General features: G+C 41.2%; 1 protein-coding gene across 16 annotated transcripts in view; it reads left to right on the forward strand.

The window, feature by feature from the left end:
• NRCAM (neuronal cell adhesion molecule) overlaps window positions 1-26,930 on the forward strand; it is a 249,991-nt gene that overhangs the window by 78,440 nt on the left and 144,621 nt on the right. For all 16 annotated transcript variants that reach the window (XM_086396801.1, XM_086396798.1, XM_086396803.1 and 13 more), the window contains exon 2: window positions 4,584-4,661. The gene's annotated coding sequence lies outside the window, so the exon portion shown is untranslated. The remainder of the gene's footprint in view (window positions 1-4,583; window positions 4,662-26,930) is intronic.

Consider the following 26,930-nt stretch of genomic DNA (forward strand, 5'->3'; position numbering starts at 1 on the left):
CATTTTCTTTTTTTTTTAATTTTATTTTATTTTTAAACTTTACAATATTGGTTTTGCCAAATATTGAAATGAATCCACCACAGGTATACATGTGTTCCCCATCCTGAACCCTCCTCCCTTACACTGTTGGTGGGAATGCAAACTAGTACAGCCACTATGGAGAACAGTGTGGAGATTGCTTAAAAAACTGGAAATAGAACTGCCTTATGACCCAGCAATCCCACTGCTGGCATACACACTGAGGAAACCAGAAGGGAAAGAGACACGTGTACCCCAATGTTCATCGCAGCACTGCCTCCTTTTTAAAATCCATGTTCAGAACATCTTCTATGCCATACCCAGTAGTATTTTCATACCTGCCCCTTTTGTGAGACACTAGACACCAGAGGAGCCTGGTGGGCTGCTGTCTGTGGGGTCGCACAGAGTCAGACACGACTGAAGCGACTTAGCAGCAGTAATTAAAAGCATTCCTGGAAGAGAGGCATAGACATGCTAGTGCATAGGTGTTGCTGACAGCTGGAAAGCTTAGTCCAGCTGTGTTGAACAGGGGGCAGGGCGGAGGGTAGTACCCAGCTCAGCACCTCGGGGACTTCTGTCTGACAGCAGCTGAGATCTCGCCATTTGTCCTTCCTGTAGGTTTTGACCCTGTGGACCATCCTTTTCCCTTCCTGACCCTCTTCATTCTCAGCTTCTTTGATGCCATCCTCTCAGTCTGACCACTCTTTCTGAGAATTTCCTGCTCTCTCAGTTCCATCTCAGTAGCATCCCACTGCAAGTTTATCCTACCCTCTCTCAAAAGGAAGAAATAGAAAAAGCAGGAGTTTGGGATTCAGACAGAAGTGGTCTTGTGCTCTGAGTGAAGGATTTGCCAGTTGTGTGACAGGGGTCATTAACTTCACCTCTTTGTGCTTGAGTTTTCCGCCCCTGAGTCCAAGCAGTAATGATGCTTCTAGAATTGGTGTATTACCTGTGCATCTGGGACACAGTACAGCCTGTTCCATGTTAGTTCTCTTAGCTCCTCCAGGTAAAAATTACAGTAAAATCAATTTTATTGACTGTGTCTTTAATGGACTCACTTCCCAATATTTAACTGTAGCCTCTAGTCGTCTGTAATACAGATTTTTCAATAGCAGCTCCCCAGCAACGTGATGTTAGTGTTTCAGACACAATGAGGGTGCCAAATAGGTGGGGCAAAGAGACTTTTAAAGGGCTTAGATCAGCAAACTCAGGCACTCTCTAAGTTTCTGTTGATTTCACCATACAGAGAAATTTGTTTTAGAAGAAACTTTAAGAACAGTCTACCTTAAGAAGAACAGTCTACCTTTTGAGTTGCATATCCACCTTACCAAGATTATTTGGAGATAAAGGATTGTGGTTTATTTTGGTCAGTGGACCCAAGAATGCTTACCTTCTCCTCTGCCTATGAGATTCCCTAATGTTTACCTTCTGCTTGTAGAGGTCATTGCCAAAGCAAGAGGAAATACACTTGCATGAGTAGCTGAAGCCTTGGTCTTGAATCCCAGGGCAGAGCTCTGTTACTCTAGGCTGGAAGAGGTGACAGGCTCCTTTCCCCTAGGTGAGTAATGACCTGGAAGCAGTGCCCTCCGTTAGGCAGGGTCTGATTCCCTTAAGCCCAAACCAGTGTCAGATACTAGCACTGCAGTGTGAGGATACCAGTAAATCAAGGCTCACATATCATAACAGAAAGAAAGGTCACAGGAGGGGTTTCCCTAGTGTCACACCTGGCACTGGGCTACCCCACATGCCCCCAGGCGGGACCAGAAGCAGAGCTGAGTTGTCCTAGGGGAGAGCAATGCAGAAAGATGCAGAGAAGGCTGGGTGGAGGGGAGAGAAGTGAGACCCCACATGCATGCTGACCTGATGGAGTTCCCCTTCTAAAGATGCACTCACGTATTAGGACAATGAAGTCACAAAATCTGTCCATTAATTAAATAAAGATCATTATTTCTTGTAATAATGTCAAATGTCATGGCCAAATCAGTGTTCTTACCCCTAAATCAGTGTTCCGTCAGTGTTTCCTGATTCATCTTAGGGTTGGGCTTTGGGAGGATGCACCCAGAAGCCAAAAATCTTCTTTGTTGGTGACTGAAACATTCCCCAGAGTAGCCTCCCTTTCCAGTCTCTACCCTCCTGGACAGTTACCACACTGCTGACAACTGTTGTTTCCTCTTGCCTAAAACCTTCAGCAGGACTGCATTGTGCTCGGGTTCGAGTTTAGACTTGTCAGTTGGTCGGTGCTAAAGGTCCCTTGCTCTCTAGTACCATATGACCTCTGTAGCCTCCCCTCTTGGCCATATTCCCTGCCTCCCACCATCACTGTGCCTGTTGCTCCATTGCTCTACTAGTGGGGACATACCACCCTCTTGGTCATTGCCGTTCCTTCCCTCTACTGAGAATGCCCTCTTTACCCATCTTTAAGTGCTATGTCCTGTGGAAACCGTTCTACCCATCTTTAAGTGTTATGTCCTGTGGAAATCTTTCCTTGATGCCCCCTTGTAGAATCAGTTGTTCTTTTGTGGTTTCATTGTTGTTGTTCAGCCGCTTGACTCTTTGTGACCCTTTGGACTGCAGCACACCAGGCTTCTCTGTCCTTCATCATTTCCTGCAGCTTGCTCAGACTCATATCCATTGAGTCGGTGATGCCATCCAACTATCTCATCCTCTGTCGTCCCCTTCTCTTCTTGCCTTCAGTCTTTCCCAGAATCAAGGTCCTTTCTAATGAGTCAGTTCTTCACATCAGGTGGCCAAAGTATTGGAGCTTCAGCTTCAACATCAGTCCTTCCAATGAATATTCAGGATTGATTTCCTTTAGGATTGACTGGTTTGATCTCCTTGCAGTTCAAGGGATTCTCAAGAGTCTGTGGTTTCATAGTATGTTCTATAAATATTGCATTTTATGGTGACTGATGGTAGTTCTGGTTTTCCCATCAGTACGTGGACTAAGATCTCTCATGTATGAAACATGTCGTATTTAATTCTTATCTTCTTATTTATATTTATCCAGTCTTTTGACAGATGCATATCAAATATTCAATGTTTGGTTGAATTATTATTATAGACATAGCTTCAAATACTTGTAGACTCTTTCCTACACACTTATAGAGATTTTATAAGTGGGAACTAAATGACAAATAAAACCTCATCTATCCTAAATTGATTTTAATTTCAAGAAAGAATTACTAACCTCTGCACCATTAACATTTTGTACTGATAAAATACCATTGCATCAGAGCCAATGAAAATCAAATGAATGGTTTTACATGTAATTAAGATAAAGCTTTTTGCAGTTGAACACAGAAGATATTTTATAACACGTGCCTAAACTACAACATCTGAGACGATGACACATCTTTTTATTTTGGTAATAGAATCATTTTGTGATTCATAGTTGTCTTCATATTTGAGTTAAGCCAGGAATTCCTGAATTGACACTTGTGTCTCTTCTCTGAAAGGTTTTTCAGAGGTTGATAGTATGACTTCTGTTTTCAAAAGTCCAAAGTCCAAAAAGCCACAGATTCTCTTTTAGAAAACCATGGATGTCCCTGAATTGGTTGTCTTAAAAAAAGAGAGAGAGACCTAATGTACTCAGCTGTGATTGTTTTCCTCCCGTCTGCACTGTCCTTTGCTGGCTACTTCTCAGCTGGAATATTTGCAAAGGGAACATTGGGAACATTCAGGATGAGGAGAGGAGACTTGAAGATGGTCAGGCTCTGGATTGTCCATAGCTGGCCCTTTGTCAAAGCCCAGGTGGGTCTTCTCTGCTCTGGACTGCTCCTATCATCTCTTTATGACCCTCTTTGATTCTGGCAGCTTAAGAATTTAAAGTGTAGCCAGCTACCCAGATGATTCTGATGCTCATAAAGTTTGAAGCTTGCTGATTAGTAGGTGCTCTTATATTCTCTAAAATCCTACTAAAGACAAAAGCAGAGGCCCAGAAAGTGGTACCATATTCAGTCACACAGCTCATATTGTGGCTCACATGGTAAAGAATCTGCCTGCATTGTGGGAGACCCAGGGTCGGGACGATCCCCTAGAGAAGGGAATGGCAACCCACTCCAGTATTCTTGCCTGGAGAATTCCATGGACAGAGAAGCCTGGAGGGCTACTGTCCATGGGGTTGTGAAGAGTCGAACGTGACTGAGTGACTAACATGACTAACACTTGAGATCTTGAGGCCTTTCAAACATAGAAGATTTCCTACTCTACTAAATAAGACATTTCAGTCATCATCATCCCATAACAAGGAGGTATTGTAGCCGCACTGTATGCATGCATTTTCCGTATCCCCTCCATTCCCATAAACTGAAAAGGCACAGACATGATGCTTTGATTGGGATCCGTTGAGGGTATGGTCACCAGAGTTTTGGTCACTTCTCTGATGTCACTTTTGATTGAAACCAGCAAAGATGTGTTCTGGCAAATCTATACATAATTTGTCTTTCCATGCAGGGCTTCCCCTGTAATTGTGTTTCCCATCAGAGAGTCAGTTGGAGTTAATGCATTGACTGTGGTGATGGATGACGAATGTCTTGTTAACAGTCTCCCCACTCTTCAACCCACAGAGGAATGCTAAGAAGACTTTTCATTTAAAGAAGTCAAAGGAAGAACAATTTCTTCAGATAGGAAGATCTTCTTCAAAGGTAGGAGTTTATCTTCTGAAAGGTTTAAATTAGTTACTGGTTCAAAATGGGAATTATACCATAAAATGATGTGATTGTGTAATATTATTGCCATACTGAATACTGTCCATCCAGAGAGTATGATGAAAAACAGAGAGTAGGGATATGGCTGCAAATCATGAATCATACTGCATGTCAAGAAAAATGGATCAAATACACAGGGAAGAAAACCAGCCCTTTGCATCCTTTCACAGTAATAAGATTTTTGTGTTACTAAATCATGAATCATATCAAGTTTAGAAAGTAGACAGCAGAATAAAGGCACTGCTGGTAAACTATATGTTTCTGATGGAATTAAAGATTTAAAAGGAATTATTTATAAGAAAAGTTTTCTTTTTGATGCAGTCATCTATCAAAAATCTCCTGAGAACATATTATTCGTACATGATTTTTGTGTGTCTCACCGTGAAGTCCGAATAATACCAAAGTCTGCTTATGAAGTTTTAATGTGGGACTTCCCTGCTGGTTCAGTGGTTAAGACTTCACTGTCTAGTTCCGGCGGTGTGGGTTCTGTCCCTGGTCAGGGAACTAAGATCCCACATGCCTCATGGCCAAAATACCAAAGCATAAAACAGAAACAACATTGTTACAAATTCAACAAAGACTTTAAAAAGGGTCCACATCAAAAAAATCTTAAAAAAAAAAAGTTTTAATGTTACTCTGATACTCTTTCTGCTTTGTAAATCCCTTTCCCATCCACACTGCTCACTTCAGTCTGATTTATATCATTTAGAATTATCAGTTCTAGAACTGACTCTGCCAGGCCAATGATGCCTTCTTCTCAAAGGCCATGGAATTTGATGAAAAATATCTTATTTAATGATCTGGAACACAGTTCAGAGAACTGTACCTCACCCAATAACAGCTTTCTTAAGGAATTTCTGAGAGTGTGATTGTTCAGCATTTAGTTCTCTACCTTATAGGTTTTATTTAACAAATAAACTCCCATGGAATTTATGGATATTGTATGCAAGATTTTGAGGTTGTAAAATTTTCCAAGATACTGTCCCTTGTCCTTGAGAAGTCTGAAATTGATTCATCCATATATCATTTTGTATTTCAGAGGAAATGATTCGTGCCTCCATTGAATTTGCTTCCATTGTGTTTTCAGACTAAATACATGTGACTAATTAGTTTTTGTGATGTTTCAGAAGCCCACCAGAAATCCCCAGATCAGTAGCCTGAAAATTAAGCAGGTTACTTTATGAATCAAATAGCACAGGCTTTGTTCTGCTTGGAGAGTTCTCAAAAAGTGAAAATTAGTAAGGACTAGCAACATTGCCAGAGAAGGCAATGACACCCCACTCCAGTACTCTTGCCTGGAAAATCCCATGGATGGAGGAGCCTGGTAGGCTGCAGTCCATGGGGTCGCTATGAGCCGGACATGACTGAGCGACTTCACTTTCACTTTTCACTTTCATGTATTGGAGAAGGAAATAGCAACCCACTCCAGTGTTCTTGCCTGGAGAATCCCAGAGACGGGGGAGCCTGGTGGGCTGCCGTCTCGGGTCGCACAGAGTCGGACACGACTGAAGCGACTTAGCAGCAGCAGCAGCAACATTGCTGAGTTAGGTAATTATGAACAATATCAAAAAGGCTTAATTTTGTATAAATCACCCTTTTAATGGGAAGCTCCCTCATTAATGTAAACTGACTCATTTTATAAAGTTTTGATATACCCAGACACACCCCCTCCAATGACTGTCCATATATCATAAAATAAAGACACCTGCCAGGTGAGGCGGTGTAAGCTACCTCTCCATTCTGGCAGGGACATGGAAGGAAGTCTGCTTACACTGAATCGCAGTTGTTAAAAACTAGGAATTTGCAGTAATGGTGGTGTTAGTGTGCCCTTTCCACATCCTTAGACAGCAATATCATAGAAATGAGTTTCACTTCCACAGGACTCTTAGGCCAGCAAAGCTTTTTACTAAAAGAGATGGCTTGTGCATGAAGGAGAAGGTGGGGAAAAGTACAAGCTCCCTGAGTAGAAGGGGCGAGTTGCTTTTATAACAAGAAGCGGGGGGGGGCTTGTCTCATTATCACTGATAATTTCCAGAAATGCTCAGACTTCTTGATCAGCAGCAGGTGGCTCCATGGTGGCTATCAGGTGTAGGGTGTACTTCTGTGAGGAGAAAGGAGTGTGTGAGAATATCCTGCAAGAAAGCACTGGAATAGATAAGGTTTAAGTTTATAGTTGAATCTTATGGCCATTAGCTATACTTGTGAGTGTAACAGAGGTAAAATTTACTCCAGCGAGCCTGGTTTATGTCTCTGGGCCTGAAGCCCCACGAGCCTTTCTTCTTTAGCTTCCAAGGCCTGTTTCGCCCAAAGCTGTTATTGGTCCTTTTCCTAAATGGCTGCACTCTTGTCTTCATGTCTCAGTAGTAAGTGGCCTACCAATAAAACCCCAGCACCAGCAGTAAGCTCTGGGCAAGTTCTTCTGTAAATAACATACTGTGTGATACTTAGGAGAGGTAGGAAGACCACAAGGCCAGGAGTTTGTTTGTAAATGGTGATTTCTAGTAAAAGGGGGAAATGTGCAGAGATGAGGCAAGCAGAGGGGCTGCCAGGAAGGACCGCCCTGTGCCCTTGTAAGGTGTTAGTGGGCTCAGTAAGCTGGTTCCCAGGGAAGTTTTCCTGGCTGGTTACATTATTTTCTCATTCATTCAATGCAGGAGAGTAACTTGACTTCAAAACTCTGTCTTTTAGACAGAGTTTAAAGTTCACATTCTACCTTTTGCAATACATTCTTCTCAGAGGTCTTCTTGGCTGCTCGTTTGTCTGCTGACAGCAGTGAACTTTTCAGTCATCAGGCACTAGTAGAGCCACAAGAATATCTCGCTTTATCTTTGTGGAGGATTTAATCTGGTGGAAACTAAATGCTGTGTGTCTTCCCATGTCTTTCCCTTGCCTCACAAAGACTCCCTGAAACTTCCCAAAACTCTAAAGCACACTTGTATTCAGAACGTCCCCAGGCTATTCAAGAATTCGGCCTCTGACATTAGAATAGAAAGTGTTTTTGTAGCTACTTACAGTTTTCAGTAGCCTTTCCCACGTTCACCAGTGGGCTGTGGTATCCGAAAGACGTGGGCAGTCAGAGCCATGGTTCTTGAAGCCCCACCCCACATCCCTCTCCCCACTCCCCTCTCTACCCAAGTCTGGTTGCATATAAAAAGTGCATTTGCGTTCATCATAACATTAATGAATAAGTTCTCTGCAAGGAAGATCTGCCTTCTGCCTGGCTTGAAAATTTTGAGCTAAAACGCAGAACAGTTAGTGGTGGAATTTCAATAAGCAACCACAGTTGCAAAGGGAATACCCCCCAAATCACTCTGATGCAAAGGGAATACCCCCCAAATCACTCTGATGCAAAGGGAATACCCCCCAAATCACTCTGAATACTGGTTTTCTGCTCTGGCTGCGTTTGTGGAAGTTTGGTCCTATCATAACCATAATGAATCTGAAGAAGGGTTACTCTCACGCTATGCCTTACGGCATGTTCCCTCTGGGTAAGCAGCAGAAGAGGAAAAATCTGACAGTTATTGGAGCTATTAAATGATTGTTTTGGTTGATGTTTTGGAACTTGTTCTTTCCGTTGGACTCGTGGTACTAACTTTTTAAAATGACGTAGATGTCTTGGGAGAATGGTAGTTATATTCTGAGTAGATAATAATAAAACTGACAACAATAAAAAGACTTTATCTTATAATTAAGTTGACCTGTAAATGTGAATCAACATTTACTTGCAGAGTCCAGCTGGTAGTACTGTTTTTGATACTATTCAACAATAAAGAGATCCATTAGGATTTTGTCCTCCAGAGTTATTTTAAGGCTGATAAGTTTTGTTTCACATTAACTTGATGCCAGACAAACCTAGGAGACAAACATCATCCACAAAAGGAATACTTGCCTATGAAACTAAAGATGAAAGCTCATTAATAAAAGCAGTTACCCTGGGAAGCCCAGAATTTACCAAAGCCAAGTGCCTGTATGCTAAGTCACTTCAGTCGTGTCCGATTCTTTGTGACCCCATGGACTGTAGCCCTCCAGTTTCCTCTGTCCATGGGATTCTCTAGGCAAGAATACTAGAGTGGGTTCCCATTTCTTCCTCCAGGGGATCTTCCTGACCCAGGGATCGAACCTAAGTCTCTTGCACTGGCAGACTGATTCTTTATCACTGAGCCACCTGGGAAAAACACCAAAGCCAAGTTCAGTTCAGTTTAATCACTCAGTCGTGTCCAACTCTTTGCAACCCCATGAACTGCAGCACGACAGGACTCCCTGTCCATCACCAACTCCCAGAGTTTACCCAAACTCATGTCCATTGAGTCAGTGATGCCATCTAACCATCTCATCCTCTGTTGTCCCCTTCTTCTCCTGCCCTCAGTCTTTCCCAGAATCAGGGTCTTTTCAAATCAGTCAGCTTTTGCATCAGGTGGCCAAAGTATTGGAGTTTCAGCTTCAACATCAGTCCTTCCAATGAATACCCAGGACTAATGTCCTTTAGGATGGACTGGTTGGATCTCCTTGCAGTCCAAGGGACTCTCAAGAGTCTTCTCCAACACCACAGTTTAAAAGCATCAATTCTTCAGCAGTCAGCTTTTTTTATAGTCCAACTCTCACATCTATACATGACTACTGAAGAAACCAAAGCCTTGACTAGATGGACCTTTGTTGACAAAAGTAATGTCTCTGCTTTTTAATATGCTGTCTAGGTTGGTCATAACTTTGCTTCCAAGGAGTAAGCGTCTTTTAATTTCATGGCTGCAATCACCATTTGCAGTGATTTTGGAGCCCCCCCAAAATAAAGTCAACCACTGTTTCCACTATTTCCCCATCTATTTGCCATGAAATGATGGGACCGGAGGCCATGATCTTAGTTTTCTGAATGTTGAGTTTTAAGCCAACTTTTTCACTCTCCTCTTTCACTTTCATAAAGAGGCTCTTTAGTTCTTCTTCACTTTCTGCCGTAAGGGTGGTGTCCTCTGCATATCTGAGGCTATTGATATTTCTCCTGGCAATCTTGATTCCAGCTTGTATCTAAGCAAAGGGTATTCACCTCTTTAGGGTTTTATACCAGTTAAAATTGATTAGGTATTTAATCAGCTAGAAAACTGGAATGATCTTTTCTAGTACTTATTAACTTCCTCCTTCTTCCCTTGACTTATGATGAGGGCAAACTCCAGCTTTCCACTCAGTGACAACATCTCCTAAAACATTGTTGAACATAGACTGTCCCTGCCTAGTTGTACTGGCAAACTTCTTTGTGGAATTACTGCTCACTAAGAAATGGCAGCATTCCCAGAAACCAATTGAGATGAGTGGAGGTTCTGTCCTTCCATCCCAGAGTAGTGCTCAGCTGTTCATTTCTATGTGGAGTCTGAGTAACATTCTGTGACCTGGGGTCAGATGAAAACATACTAAATCTCATAGACAGCGTTTCTTTAGGGAGGTTGAGTTATAATACACGTCCTCATATTTTTCTGAGTCATTGCGACATCCATGATTGAGATGCCTTTAATGATTAAGTCCGTTCTGCCCCTTGCAACTCATCCTTATGATTCTTACGAGACACAACCATTTTTCTTTGGAAACCCACCTTATCTGCCTCCCACTGCTCAAGCTGCTCAGTTTGGTAGTTATCTCAGGAAAAACTGTGGAAAGGCATCTGACAAAAGACATCAGCATCCTCTTTTGGAAGATAGTGGGAGGTGGGTGAGCGAGTAATGAGAAAGGTGGAGTCGTCTTCTGGCAGCAGCAGTTAGGGCTAGTAGTCTGTAGAAGGAATTCTGCAACTTGTACATGTTCCTCCCCTCTCCTCCTACTGTGGTCCAGAGGGAGAAAGATCTGCTTTGAAATTGGAGGTAGGAAATCGTCTGTCACTTCAGTACAGGAGGCATGTAGTGACTTAGCATTATACACCAAAGGGCTGTGTGGTGACCTTTACAGATTCTTACTGGCTCAACTTTGTTTTACCTGCTGCACTTTGGGCTTGTAGCTTTTACATGATTTGTAGAGTCACCTGAATTAAAGTTGGTGATGAGAAAAGGCTCCATCAGAGGGACACAGACTTTCATTTGGGGGCTCATTGAATGACTGGAATTGTGCCACCAGGGAGGGGAGCCACTGCCCTGTGACCCTTGCTTCCAACAGTACAACCTCTGCTGAAATAACTCTGCCCCTGGAGGTAAGTTAATTCAAAAAGATCATTGTAAATGGCCTCCCTTACTTATTCCAAATCATGATCTTTATGTTCAGGGTTCTCCTGATCAAAATCAATATTTATTGAACTTAGTGCACCCTAACCTACTGAGCGAGGCCCTCTGAGTGTTGATAGTAGTGGAAAGCCTTCAGTGCTCAGGTGCACAGAACTCTGAACAAAAGTAGGCTTGTGTGCCCAGATTCTGAGGGCGTTTTTATCATATCCCTTCTTCCCAGCATCTGGACATTTCATCCCTGGCTGCTTCTGGAGGGAGTCAGATCCTGACAGAGGGTTATCTAGGGAACCACCCAGGAGGAAAATGAAGCCCAGTGTGGAGCAGGAGGCCAGGCTCACGCCCCTGCTGTGGATGCAGTATGCTGCCGTCACATCTGAGTGCAGACACAAATAGATGCTGGGACTTGTTTTTTTTTTTCGCTTTGCTTTGTTGTGGTTTATTTTGCCTTTCACAACAGTAATTCATTTTTTAAGGCAAGGGAAAAAAGAAAAGCTCTTGGAAGGATTCAAGTTTTCATATCTGCAGAAGGCATTTCTATAGCTTTTGTCAAACTTAGCTGGTCTGTAAAGCGCCTTTGTTTATGGTTGACTGTTGCAGAAAGTGAGTCCATAAACTAGTATGCATCCAGGAGAGAACGATTTCTATTGAACGAATTGAGTAGGATATGGTGCATGGGGCCAGTCCTGAAAAGGGTTTTGTTTCTTGCAGCATGGTGGAAATTCACATTGATATTGCTGCTGTGCGTTCGTTAGCAAGCACGGTTAAACAATGGGGCATGCCAGCCGATGTGGCTCTGTTGATTAATGCATTCCTTGAATGTGTTGATTAATGTGTTCCTGCGATGCCTCCTGAAGCTGAGAATGCACCTGAGGCACATGGGATGTGCCTTGTCACTGGTTCTTCGTTGCCCACATGGGCTCATTTGCACATGGGTCTTCCGGGTATGTGGTTCACACCCGCACCTTTGTAAATAAAACCACAGATCTAGCAGATTTTTTTTGCAGGAATATTCTCTGGCAGATGTGTTGTATGTTAAATCTAGCAGGGATTCTATAAGCCATGAAGCTTATAAAAGACTAGCTGTCCAGCTAAGTGTAAACCCTGGATACCATCCATCTTGTGGGTGATCCTGTCCTGACTTTGAGTTTTGTTCTTCTCAACGTTTGTGTAAAGAAAAAAAAGCAGAAAATACTTAGGGAGTGCAGCTTTCACTTGAATAATACAGGAAGAGCTATGCAGATAGACTGCCCATTAGACATTTGGTGAACTTGGCATCTCAGTTGGAAATCTACTCTTCCCAGAGGCAGGGATTCCCATCAACCCAGCCAGGGTAATTCTGTTTCCAGTTGGCTTCATTCAGGGTTGTGACATTTCTCCCTGTATTATGAATTTCCATTAAACCACATAATTTTTTTCATAGCTTGTTTCCAAAAAGGCTCATCTTGATGGGGTTTTGCTTGGCTGATGGTTTGATAGAGATACATTTTTGAGAGTTTTTATTTGTTTACTATCTTGTACTTGTTATGTGAGTCATAAGAATTCTATTGCCACTTCTAAAACTTCCCTGACTCCAGAATCTTCAGGAAGATGGCAAAAATGATGAGAAAACCATGTTCAAAACTAGTGAGGAAAGGTCTGAACATAAGAGAAGTGATTCAGTGGTGGTGGTTTGATGGTGTTGCTGCTGTGTCTTGAGGCTCCAACTATAACATTTTAACAGGAGACCAACAAGGCTATTCAGAAAAAATAATTATTTTTTCTTAAAAAAGCGAAAAGTTCACTCTGAAGAAGAAGGAACTTTAATATATTAGAGAATTCATGTATGTAACTATTATATAAAGAGATAGTAGAATCACCAAAATCCTATTTAACAACTGGCATGAAATTAAGGGTGAAGAATGACATTCTTATATTTTCAAGAACAGGACTTGAGTGAAGATTCCTTAATTCCATGTAGAAGATTTAGCAGTGACAAGACCATTGAAAGATCTACTTTGGAATGTTCATAGAATACATGACTTCTATTATTTGATGAATTATATCTAAACCCCCAATTTACAATTACTTAAAAATGCTTAGTGTTATGTGTGCCTCACAAGGAATACTTGTGGGGAAAAAAAGTAAAATATTGAATTATTTTCTTGGCAGGCACACATAAGCTACTCCCTTGGAACTTGAGGTACGCAGAAATATGCACTTAAATCATTGTAATGCATATTTGATATGGAAGACGTATTTGGGAAAACTCATTTGATTTTCAGAGAATCTTTAATGATATGATATGTTTAAAAGAGAAATGCACCAAATAACTGCCTAAGAGAGAGTTCACATTTGTGATTAGACATGCGTTTTCCTGGTTAGCTTGAATTCTGCAAGAATTGAAGGGGTAAACAAAGAGAAGTGGCGAACACGATTAATCCGTTTTTCTGCAAAGCTTTTGATACTGTACTGAATAAAAGCCTTGCTGACAGAAGCTGTTAGCCCAGTGAAGAGAAGGCCATAGGAACAGGTTATGAAAGGAGAGGGTGGAAGGGAGAGAACAATCCACATGGGGAGGGGGTCCAGAGAAAACGGGTCCTGCAAATTCTTGTCAGTAAGCATAGAGAACATGGCATTAATGTAGTTTCTTAACTGGTTTTGTTGCCTGGGGCAAAGAAATATGAGAAATAGAATTAGACAAATATAGCTAGACAGAACTACCATATTAAAATTCTTCAAATGACCTGGAAAAGGTATTGGTCTAAGTTCTAAGTGTCCTGTATTTCTTCATTATGTAATATTTCCCTCTTGGAGAGAATTCAACTATAGATATGCTTTCTTTATTATAAAAAAGGTCTTCAAACTGATTTATTGTGCAAAATAATAGGAAGCTTTCTTACCTAGAGGAGTAGGAAAAAAATAAACACATGCTCTGTAAATATTTGTAGAGTTGAATGAATTCTTGTTATATACCCAAACCAGAAGTCCTCCCTAGAGAGAACCTCACCCCAAATTTTCTCTCTGGGTCTCTCCATGTGTTGCTGATAGTTGTTGGCTACCCGGAGCAGCTTTATGGCAAATACATGAAATAAAATTTTCACTTTTCTGAAAAACAAACAAACAAAAAACCTTTGGACACTAGGGTTTTTCATCCGTAGAACAACCCCGAAGTTCAATGAGGAAGTAGATTTCAACTGTCTGTCTTACAGTGGACTTGCTGATTCTGTCCAAATTATTTTTATTATTGAAATGTAAGTGACTTGATTCAAAACACACAGAAGAAACATGGAAAGATATAAAGGGGAAGCAATGGGAAAACTTTTTTATGTAAACAGATTTCCCTCAACTGATAGTCAAACACAAATTTGCACAAGTAGTGTGCAATCACCACAGAATGACTCATGAGACCGCTGCCCATACTTGAACCTAGAATTTCACCAATATTTCACCAATAAATTAAAGTTTATTCTGAAGTTATTTGGGTTTCATTAATACAAATGAAATACTAACTTATGAGACCTATGTTTAGTGCCTGTAGGATAACCATCTTTATTATTAAAGATTGTTGATCGTTTCTTATGTATAGGGAGTTGTGAGTTCTGAAAATGTAGTCTGTATTGTCGCAAAGAGTCAGACATGACTGAGCAACTGAACTGACTGATTGTAAGATATGACTCTGGCCCTTCCATAGCTCATACTCTTTAGTGACATACGTATAAATCAACCATTCACGTACTCATGTATGTACTAGATATGCACGTGTAAAGAAAGCATGGAGTAGCATTAAATGTGTTTGAAATGTGTGAAATAGGCTGAAAGTGTCCTGGGAGTTCAAAGGAGTGGTGACCTTTACATACTGAGAGGCTGACTAAGGTTTATGGCTGCTTTGAACTTGAACTGATTATTGAAGGAAGAATGATTCTGAAACTAGTTCAGACACACTAAATTGAAAATGGTAGACATTACAGTCGGGGAAATGGCAGTCTTGAGGGGGAAGGGAGATAAGCATGGCATTTGCACAGCCAAAGGACAAAATAAGTTAACCAATTTAACGCAAAAAGTAGACCTAAGATGTGGTTGAAAGTGGCTTTGGACAGCTATTTGTGCTTTTCTTTTTTGTGTGAATGGATAAACATTTATTCACTCATCCATGAGCTGCTGTGTTTCAGACATACTCAGAGTAGCAGGCAAACTATACTATACATGACAGGTATACAGCACAATTATTTTAATATAGTGTAATTAGTCCCAAAAGGGTAAAAATAAGATATACATATACATATATATATATATATATATCTTTATGTGAGTGTATATGTATATATAAAGGTATGCTGCTGCTACTGCTGCTAAGTCGCTTCAGTCATGTCCGACTCTGTGCGACCCCATAGACGGCAGCCCATCAGGCTCCCCCATCCCTGGGATTCTCCAGACAAGAACACTGGAGTGGGTTGCCATTTCCTTCTCCAATGCAGGAAAGTGAAAAGTGAAAGTGAAGTCACTCAGTCGTGTCCGACTCCTAGTGACCCCATGGACTGTAGCCTACCAGGCTCCTCCGGCCATGGGATTTTCCAGGCAAGAGTTCTGGAGTGGGGTGCTATTGCCTTCTCCAATATAAAGGTATAGGGTGATGTAAAGGCAAATATGACAACTCTCCATGATGGCATCAGGAAAATCCTAGAAAAGGAACATCAAAGTTGAATAGATGTCTTCTAGGCAGATGTGGAGAAGGACATTCCAAGGAGAGTAGATACCACTAGAAGCCTGGTGGTGGGTACATTTGGAATGCTTGGTTTGGTTGAAGGTGGGGAAGTTGGAGGTGCCATGAAGGCTGGTGGGAGCCAGGAGTTTGGGGTAGGTTGTGGGATTCCACTTAAGGATTTGGAGTAAGGGAGTCACATGTTTAGATCTTAGTTTACAATAAGTGGCTTCCTGGGTGACTCAGACGGTAAAGCGTCTGCCTGCAATGCGGGAGACCTGGGTTCGATTGCTGGGTTGGGAAGAGAAGGAAATGGCAACCCACTCCAGTACTCTTGCCTGGAAAATCCCATGGACAGAGTAGCCTGGTAGGTTACAGTCCATGGGGTCACAAAGAGTCGGACACGACTGAGTAACTTCACTTTACAATAAGTACCCGGTCAACTGTATATGGAATAGACAGGTGATGTTGAAAGCTGGAAACTAGTAAGAAGTGAGAAGAAGCTAGAGAGCCTGACACAGGGTCCTAGCAGAGGAGACAGATTATGGTATATTTGAGTGGACCTGCCCAACAAAGGAGTGAAGAAATGAGGAAAAGCAAGTCCTGACCTCTGGCTTTAGTGACTGGGTGATGGTGGTGCTATTGATCAGAATAGAAAATACAGATGAGATGCTTTTGAAAGGAAGATAGATGATTCCATTGTGATTATATTGCATCTGATATATGTCTGATGGTAAATGTACTGTACTGAGTTTGAATTATGTTCAGTTATGAATCCATTAAGTTCATGAGTGAGAAGTGAAGTGTGACCACCATTGTTTCAAGAAGGTTAATTTGGCGTCGGAACTTTAGGAAAATTTAATGAAAGCAAATTGAAGGTGAGGAAAGCCATTAAGAAAGTCTCTGTGGTAGATGCATCAAAACTGAGATCCCCGAATGAGGAGAGAGGCTATGCGCTGGTGAGTAGAGAACAGTAGATGCTGCAGAATGGCAGCCCCTTGCCTTTCATGGTTTGGATTAAATGTAGTGGAGTTTTTGTCCCAAGATTCCATGAAGACAGTCTTAACTGAGCCATCTCTGCCCTAGGTGAGGCACAGCCTTGGGCCTCAGAGGGCTGGCAGCAGCGATACCTGATCTTCCCAGGCTGTCCTCAGAATGAATACACTGTTTTTTTGAAGAAAGAACATGGGTAGTTGCCCATGGGCCACATGTGAGGAGAATTAACACCATTAATCACTACCAAGAGATGAACTGGCCATAGAAACCAAAAGGTCAAAAACTGTTATTAACCCACAGACCTAGAATGTATACAACTCAGACTGAAATGACTTTCTCAAAGGCTGATCTGGACAAAGGAAATTTTGCCAAGGGCAAAAATGAAGGAAAACTGTGCAAAGCATTCCCCAGGGTCACTGGAAACAGTTCTGAAGCAGTAATATGGGATAATATGTCATTATTACTGAGCGTACAGATTTGAGTCCAGTGTCGGGGAAAGAGTTCCATGGTTTTGTTCCCGTTGTTGTTATGTTCATGATGTTTCTTTGTTTTGTCCTGTAGTCACCGTTTGTAAAGGGTGACCACTTAGACACATGCCAAATGATTGGGGTGGTATTTACATGAAATATTTCCATTTTAATAATTCTTTCTGATTTCTAGATGAAAGGCAACTTAACCCTGGGGCATGTGTTAAGATGAATCACAAGTCTCGGAAATACGGTCCTAATGCGATGCATTGGCTACAGAGGAAATTCACGTGTACTTATGGACACATTCTGGCATAATTAATGCCCTAAAACATAATTTTAAATGTCAAAATCATAATATGTAGTCATACATTTTTCTTTTGAGCTCCTAGGTGTTTTCTTAAGACTCTTCGCACTTTCCATCCATCTTTTATTTAATCAATCAAAAAGAATTGTAGTTTTTAAAAAATGGAAAAGTTATCTAATTTCCCTTCTACTTCTTATGTATAGTTTAAGCAGAAAAAAAATCCCAAACCTGACTTGGTACTCTTTTCATTTATCCCAAAAACATGGGGTGGGCTATTAAGTGGTCATATGTTCATGCCATGGAGTCACCCTTCTTGCTTCCTTCTGTAGCTCAACCACTCCAGTCTTTTGTTGCTAACGACCCCTCAGGTGCCTGTTACCAGTTCTTCTCTTGTTCCTATTGTCTTGTAAGTCATATTGGTCATACATGTGGGCCATAGAATCAATTTTCTGGATAACTATCTAACACTTAATTTAATTTCTCTAAATGTTGTCTGTGGAAAGAAAAAACCCTCTTTTTTTTCCTTATCTTACTTGCATTGTTTTGAATATAGCTGGCATATAATATCGTTTGGCATCTGCAATGAAATTACCTTTATCATCTGTCAGTAATTTTCTTCCTGATAAAAGGAATGGGAAATGTTTGTTAGGATATACAATAGCACTCTTTTTGAATTGTTCAAATTATATAGAATTCTGTGCCAATAATGTTAGATAGTTCATTTACAATTTAAATTAATTTTCTTATCAAAATTATCCTTTCTTTTCTTGGCATTACATAGCTGTGCCTTGTATACTTCTTCGTTGTAATTATGTGTTTACCTTTATTTATAGAATATAGGAAGCATTATGCAATTTTCTTTTTATAAAGATTATGTTTTAAACATCTATTTTATTGAAGTATAATTGATTTACAGTGATGTGTTAACATCTGCTATACAGCAAAGTGATTCAGTTATACATATATATGTAATACATTATTTTTCGTATTCTTTTCTATATGGTTTATCACAGTATACCAAATATAGTTCCCTGTGCTGTATTTATAAACTCTATATATGCTATACATAGAAACATATTCGTGTATGTTTATATGGATAAACAACAGTAGGAGCTTGTTGTCTATCCATTCTATGTTTAATAGTCTGAATCTGCTAACCCCAAACTCCAAATCCGTCCCTCCCTCTCCCCCTCCCCCTTGGCAGCCACAAGTCTGTTTTCTGTGTCCATGAGTCTGTTTCTGTTTCATAGATAAGTTCATCTGTGTCGTATTTTAGATTCCACATATAAGAGATATCATGTAGTGTTTGTCTTTCTCTGTATGACAGACCTCACTTAGCATGAAGATCTCTAGGTCCATTCATGTTGCTTGCAAATGGCATTATTTCATCTCAGTAATTATTTTTAATGAGAATTTATGAGTCTTTGAAACCTCATTCTATAGAAATAGGCATTCAATATAGGTAAAATTTTGTTTCCTGAATACAGTGTAAAGTAAAACACAATTTACTTCTTAAAAAGATTTTCTGTTACTGAGTTAATAGTATTACATTTTGCTCAAAAGTATGTGAATTTAAGAACATTCTTTTTCATAACTGAGCTACTGTTGATTCATAAAACCATTCAGTGCCACGAAATCAGCACCATTATCAAAGTTACAATAAATTAGAAAATTAAGAAATTCTAGGTTGTAAAACTAGATCTGATGCAAAAGTTTGCCCGGTCCCTTTATTATCAACTTGGCCTGGCCTGCATGCCTCAACCAGGGAAGCGCGTGTGGTTCTCTGACCTGCTCCTTTCACCACGTCCTGTCTCAGTACTGCTCTGCTCCTTGTTTAGCACAACATGGAACCAAGCCATCCTCTCCAAGGGTCTCGTCTTACCCAAGGCTGTATTTGTTCTTTATTTCTGGGTTTTATTGGCATATATGTATGACATGAGGGCCTTTATGTAAAATAGATGTTTATTATAAAAATAGCATCTGGGATCCTCTATGCTTGTATTCCATAAAGACAAATTAGTTTAATTTCATATAATATATTTTAATGTCTTCCCAATGGTGCTGGCCCTTCTTCAATATTTAATAAGGTAAAATTAACATAGTGTTATAAAAACAGCTGAGAATAATCAAGATATGCCCTCAGCAGAATTTTTTTATATCAAGTTTCTTCCTTCCTTCCCTCCTTCATTTCTTTTCTTCCTATTCATGCTTATAAAAAATGTTTTGGAAAGGATTAAATTTGTATGTAGACAGTAATATCTTAGCAGTGGAATTGAATATTCCCAGTGAGACCTAAGGGCTTCCCTAGTAGCTGAGCTGCCTGCAATGCAGGAGACACTGGTTTGATTCCTGGGTTGGGAAGTTCCCCTGGAGAAGGGATAGGCTACACTCCAGTGTTTGGGGGCTTCCCTGGCAGCTCACATGGTAAAAAATCCACTTGTATTGCAGGAGAGCTGGGTTGGGAATATTCCCTGGAGGAGGGCATGGCAACCCACTCCAGTATTCTTGCCTGGAGAATCCCATGGACAGAGGAGCCTGGTGGGCTATAGTCCATGGGGTTGCAAAGAGTCGGATTCGATTGAGTGACTAGGCACAGCATAGCACATTGATACCTATTGTAAAAACCATTATGTCCTATTATTAATAATAGTCACCTTTTATGAAGCTTACTCAGTGCTAGACATGTTCTAAGCACTTAACACATTTTATCTCTTATCATCCTCTCGGTGACCTGGTATTATCCTCATCATCACCCATGGACACACAGCTGGTTAAACAGTAGAATAGGGATTCAAAAACCAGTTGAGTCTAATTCCAGAGCCTATGTGCTTCACCACCATGCCTCTGCTTAGACAAAAGAGGTACCCACCAGCATGCTTGATTAGTTAAGAAGGGACGCCCTTGGCCTTGGGCATTCTGGTCACTGTGCTTTGTGTATAAGACAAGGCCTCAGAGGGAGGTCAAAGCTATTACCCTGCTGCCCTTTCTATCAAATAATAAATCTAAAAGCTATCAAGGTTGTTACATTGTACTGCTGTGCTAAATATGCATCCCATGTTCATGCATGTTGGATGGAATATGTGGGTGCTACATTCTAGGCTAAACAGTCTAATATGTTAGGGGTGCTTGCCTGCTTCAAGGTGGTGTTACTGTCTTTTGTGAGGCTGATTATATCTAAAAAGAAGTTCCTGTAACTTTAGTGTCAGTGTGGTTTCCTCGCAGGTATGACATTTGTCAACATTAACAGAAATAGTCATAATGAAGGCTTGTTGTCTGTACCTTGTCATCGCCACCCCCAATCCAGCCTCTTCCCTCCCAGAGCTCTTCCACAGGAACCCCAAAAGCCATGTTTTACTCGCAGAGGATTACGAAGGCACTCAGCTCTACTGCTTCTCAGAGATGACCTGGCCACTGCTTTAGATGTGACTTCCTCTCTTTTCCTTGCTCCTTTCCCATCCTAACCCTGTGTTTGCATTTTAATAGAAGGATTTTGAAAATAGCTTGAAAATCTGAAAGAAGGAACAGTTAAACCTTATCATTAGATTATTGTAGTAGAATTCCTTGCATAAGGAAGTTATCTTTTTTTGGCCAGAGGGATCCTGTCTCACTAATCGTGCAATCAACATCCAATAAAACTACCCACTCGTAAACCTCACCCACTTAGATTGTAGTTATCTCGGTGATAACTTTTACAGAATGATCATGATAAATATGCAAACTTTTGTTTAAATAAGACCATTAGTAATAAAGTATGGTGAGTTTAGGACTAATATATACACACTCAGTTCAGTTCAGTCGTGTCCAACTCTTTAAGACCCCATGGACTGCAGCATGCCAGGCATGTTCTTCACCAACTTCCAGAGCTTACTCAAACTCATGTCCATAGAGTCAGTGATGCCATCCATCTGATCTTCTATCGTCCCCTTCTCCTCCTGCCTTCAATCTTTCCCAGCATCAGGGTCTTTTCCAATGAGTCAGTTCTTCCCATCAGGTGGCCAAAGTACTGGAGTTTCATTTTCAGCATCAGTCCTTCCAATGAATATTCAGGACTGATTTCCTTTAGGATTGACTGGTTGGATCTCCTTGCAGTCCAAGGGACTCTCAAGAGTCTTCTCCAATGCCACAGTTCAAAAGCATCAATTCTTCGGTGCTCAGTTTTGTTTATAGTCCAACTCTCACATCCATGCATGACTATTGGAAAAACTATAGTTTTGACTAGATGGACCTTTGTTGGCAAAGTAATGTCTCTGCTTTTTAATATGCTGTCTAGGTTGGTCATAGCTTTTCTTCCAAGGAGCAAGTGTCTTTTAATTTCATGACTGCAGTCCATCTGCAGTGATTTTGAAGCCCAGAAAAATAAAGTCTGTCACTGTTTCCATTGTTTCCCCATCTATTTGCCATGAAGTGGTGGGACCAGAAGCCATGATCTTAGTTTTTTGAATGTTGAGTTTTAAGCCAGCTTTTTCACTCTCATCTTTCACTTTCTCCTCTTTAGTTCTTCTTCACTTTCTGCCATAAGGGTGATGTCATCTGCATATCTGAGGTTATTGATATTTCTCTTGGCAATCTTGATTCCAGCTTGTGCTTCATCCAGCTCAGCATTTCTCATGATGTACTCTGCACATAACTTAAATAAGCTGGGTGACAATATATAGCCTTGACCTACTCCTTTCTGGATTTGGAACCAGTCTGTTGTTCCATGTCCAGTTCTAACTGTTGCTTCTTGACCTGTATACAGTTTCTCAGGAGGCAGGTCAGATGGTCTGGTATTCCCATCTCTTTAAGAATCTTTCACAGTTTGTTGTGCTCCACACAGTCAAAGGCTTTGGCATAGTCAATAAAGCAGAAGTAAATGTTTTTCTGGAACTCTCTTCCTTTTTTGATGATCCAGTGGGTGTTGGCAATTTGATCTCTGGTTCCTCTGCCTTTTCTAAATCCAGTTTGCACATCTGGAAGTTCATGGTGCACATCCTGTTGAAACCTGGCTTGGAGAATTTTGAGCATTACTTTGCTAGCGTGTGAGATGAGTTCAATTGTGCGGTTGTTTGCGATTGCCTTTCTTTGGGATTGGAATGAAAACAGAGTTTTTCAGTCCTGTGGATAGTGTGGATATATACACACTGCTGCTGCTGCTGCTAAGTCACTTCAATCGTGTCCGATTCTGTGTGACCCCATAGATGGCAGCTCACCAGACTCCCTCGTCCCTGGGATTCTCCAGGCAAGAACACTGGAGTGGGTTGCCATTTCCTTCTCCAATAAAATAGATAACCATCAAGGACCTAGAATATAGCACAGGAAACTATACTTAATATTTTGTAATAAAAGACAGAGGCTTCCCCGGTGGCTCAGACAGTAAAGAATCTGCAATGTGGGAGACCCAGGTTTGAGCCTGAGTCAGGAAGAACCCCTGAAGAAAGGAATGGCAACCTACTCTGGAGTATTTTTGCCTGGAGAATTCCATGGACAGAGAAGCCTGGTAGGCTAAATAAAGGAAAAGAATCTGAAAAAGAATATCTATATATTATATATATAATATATGTGTGTATGTATATTTATATATATCGCTCCACATTGCCCTTCTCTTTGCAACACCCTAGACTGTAGCCTGCCAGGTTCCTCCGTCCATGAGATTCTCCAGACGAGAGTGCTGGCGTGGGTGTCTGTGCCCTCCTCAGGCTCGAACCGGCATCTCCTGTGTCTCCTACATTGACAGGCAGGTTCTTTACCAGTAGCGCCACTGCACCAAAATACTGCCAGGCATGTATGTGGTAGGTACTTAATTTTGCTCAGTGAATGGATTCGTGAATGTAGACTTATAAACATTTGAAGATCAGCCCTTTGTCAAAGTATGTCCTTAGCTAAATAAAGCTCACTTCACTTTTCAGTTTCCCAGAATTCCTCTGTGTCATGGTTTAGAACTTGACACACAGGCTCTGCTCACGCGACCTAAGGGTATTGTGGCTTTCCATTGTTAAATGCGGAGGTGGAGTTGGAAAACAATCAAAGGAAATGTTCCTCTCGTTTTTTGGAACACATGAACAAATCTAGCATTTGTTTTTGAGAGAACAAATGTTCTTTGCAAAGAATAGAAGCTGTTCCCCAAATCTTTGAAGTATGTCACTGATCTTTAACCAGTAGCCGGAGAAGGAGGAATCCTAGTGACAAACATGGGCTTTGTTGGGATGAAAGCGAATCATAAGTTTACAAAAACTGATTGGGCATTTATTTGGCTTGTGACTAATGCCTGGCAGGGACACAGAGGAGGCTCTTCACTGGCCCAGCCACATATATTTTAAGTAAAGACCCTTGTGCTCAAAGAAATTCAGTTTTTTTGCCTAGTGTTCTCTTTTGGATTAAAATAAAGCATTGCTTGAGATATAAATAATAAGAAGAATCATGCCAAAGTCACAGCAGTTCCTCTAATGGTAGAGGGAAACATTACTTGGGGAGAGGGATTATCATTGTTTATTTTTACAGGGTTTTTTTTTTCCAATAATTCATTTAATTTGCTAGTTGTAAAACCACTGTAAGAATCGGAGCAGTGTTCCTAACTATCTCCCAATTGCTGGTTCTGGGTTTTGTGGTACAAATCTTGAAGCCAGTGTGTTTCCTGTCAATACAATAAAAAATCTTCATCATCCCGAGGGCCTACCCTAGATGCAGTATTGACGGAGTGGTTTCAGGATGCTACGAATCTCCCATAATCCCCTTCTCTCTTAAAAACAGTTCCCAGCCTACAGGCTAACACCTAAACTTCTCCTTCTAGAGTTTGGTTACCTTAACTCACTGCTGTATTTACTGAGCTGCTACTGCTTCAATTAAGTATCAAACACATGATGAGTGGGAAAGATACCAGGATACCAAATACCTGAGGGGAGAGGAAAAGTTAGCGCCTTTGTAAGAAAAGGGACACAACTGAAGGTATAAGAGAGAAACTTTCCCAGCCTTAAGGTTTTACAGAGGGCCAGGCTCATCCATTGGTTATAGGGATAAAATATTTTGAGGACCAAGGGTCTTTACTTAAAATGTATGTGGCTGGCCCAGCCTAATCCATTGGTTACAGGGATAAAAGGAGGCCCATTGTTTGAAAGCCCATGGTTCCCTGAGTCGTTGTCTTGTTTTTACCCTCCTTCTAAAGGCCTTGAAGTGTGCCAGGGAGCATCAGGCAGAAGTGCTCATTTCTACCAGTAACTCTGTGAAATGGAAGTAATGTTGCTTCTTGCAAACTACCTCCATGAAGACTGAGCTAGCTCCCTGTACTCCTTCAGCAAGCAGGCTTAGAGGAGCCCCATTTAAGCAAAGTCATGTGCAGAATTCCAGGGCACAAGGCAGAGAAGAACTGAGCTGCTCTGGAGCCCCACCTGCGAGCCTCTCCTCTCAGCCCTGAAGGGGCTCTGTCCTGTGATGCTGGCCCCTGGCGCATGATGCTGACTACAGAGCACTAGGGTGGTTGTCACAGTGTTGTTCTCCATCCATGGAAACAGACAATTCAAGGTTATCTTCAAGTACACAGACTCAGGAGTCAGATAACCTAGTCAGACACTGAGTCCTGACTTTGTCAGTAACAAGTAAGGAAAATGCAGAAGCAACTTAACTACAGTAGGCCTCACTTTCCTCATTTGCAAAATGGGAAAACACTCAGTTTAGGAGGGCTTCACAGGGCTTCCCTTGTGGCTCAGCTGGTAAAGAATCTGCCTGCAATGTTGGAGACCTGGGTTCGATCCCTGGGTTGGGAAGATCCGCTGGAGACGGGAAAGGCTACCCACTCCAGTATTCCGGGCTGGAGAATTCCATGGACTATATTTATAATTCATGGGGTCACAAAGAGTTGGATATGACTGAGCGGCTTTCACTTTCACCAGGTACAGAGTAAGCCCTCAGTAGAGAGTAGCTGTTGTTTTAAAGATAAACTAAACTCAGTCTCAAATTAGGAATTTGGGATCAATGTATACACACTACTATATAGAAAACAGGTAAACAATAAGGACCTAATGTATACAACAGGGGACTCTGCTCAATATTTTGTAATAATCTATAATGGAAAAGAATCTGAAAAAATATTTATGTATATATTTTTGTTGTTGTTCAGTCACTAAGTCGTGTCTGACTCTTTGCGATCCCATTGACTGCAGCATGCCAGGCTTCCTGGTCCTTCACTATCTCCCAGAGCTTGCTCAAGTTCATGTCCATTGAGTTCATGATCCCATCCAACCATCTCATCCTCTGCTGCCCTCTTCTCCTTTTGCTTTCAATCTTTTCCAGCATCAGGGTCTCCTCAGTGAGTCCACTCTTTGCATCAGGTGGCCAAAGTATTAGAGCTTTAGCTTCATCATCAGTCCTTCCAATGAATATTCAGGGTTGATTCTCTTTAGAATTGACTGATTTGATCTCCTTGCAGTCCAAGGGACTCTCAAGAGTCTTCTCCAGCACAATTCAAAAGCATCAATTCTTTGGTGCTAAGAATGGTCCACCACTCACATCTGTACATGACTACTGAAAAAAATATGTATATCTATCTATCTATATATATGTATATATGTGTGTGTATATATATGTAACTGAATCACTTTACTGTATACTTGAAACTAACACAATGTTATAAATTAACTAGACTTCAATTGAAAAAAAGAACACCTTGGTCCCAATTGATATGGAATTCTTCAGTTTTAGGGGAGAGAAAAATGAAATTGGTAGATTTAAAAGAGGATGAAAACTGTGAAGGTCTAGCCATCACTGAATCACTTTTCTTCCACTCTCAACCTCTGTTGTAAAGACTAGTTCTGTCCCAAATTATGTATGGGTAGTGATTGTGGCCCTTGTTTGCTATAGACAAAAAGTTGCTTCTGTATGATGATGCAAATGTGGATTTCAGGGATGCTAATGTTCTAATGAGCCAGAAGTTAATGAACAGAAAACTGAACAAGAATGGGGCAAACCACTTGGCACCAGGAATGGTTTCAGGGCAGGAAGTACAGAAAGGAGGAAGTGATTCAGAAGAATATTAGGGTGAGCTGGATACGGGGCTGCTTCTGGACTAGCTGAGAGCAGACTTGACTGCCAGCTCAAGGAAAAACACAAGTACACCTTCTGCTCCTTGCCCCAACAAATCAAGTTCGAGATGAAATACCCAAGGGCTTTCCAATTGCACAAAGGGTCTGAATGCCATTTGTGTGAACCCTTGACTGTATCTCTTTTGTCCTGTTTACTCTTGGTTTAAACATATTAGTTCTGTTACCCAGAGAGATGGCAGATTTCTTCATGGTGGGGGCCATGTCTTTTGCATTTTATCCCTCTCCCAAAGTGTCACCACCTAGCAGATATATTTGTATAAGAGGAGCAAAGTACAGGAAGCCACTTTAGATACTGTAAACAAGGGAATGTATTAGAAGGTCTAGAGCTCCAAAAAGAGGGAGCGGGGAGAGAGAGAGAGAGAGAGACAGGGGTGGTGGAGTGGTGTTGGAGGAGCAAAAAGCAAGAAGAGGTGACTCCTAAGGTCAGAAGTAGCTAACCTGCCTGGGCTGGAGCCCATGAACTTGATCTTGCTGCTGCAGGTGGGTTGAG

This window comes from Bos grunniens, chromosome 4 (genome assembly GCF_055505025.1).
Source record: "Bos grunniens cultivar Pamir isolate PY7600 chromosome 4, Bosgru_T2T1.0, whole genome shotgun sequence".
Taxonomy (NCBI): domain Eukaryota; kingdom Metazoa; phylum Chordata; class Mammalia; order Artiodactyla; family Bovidae; genus Bos; species Bos grunniens.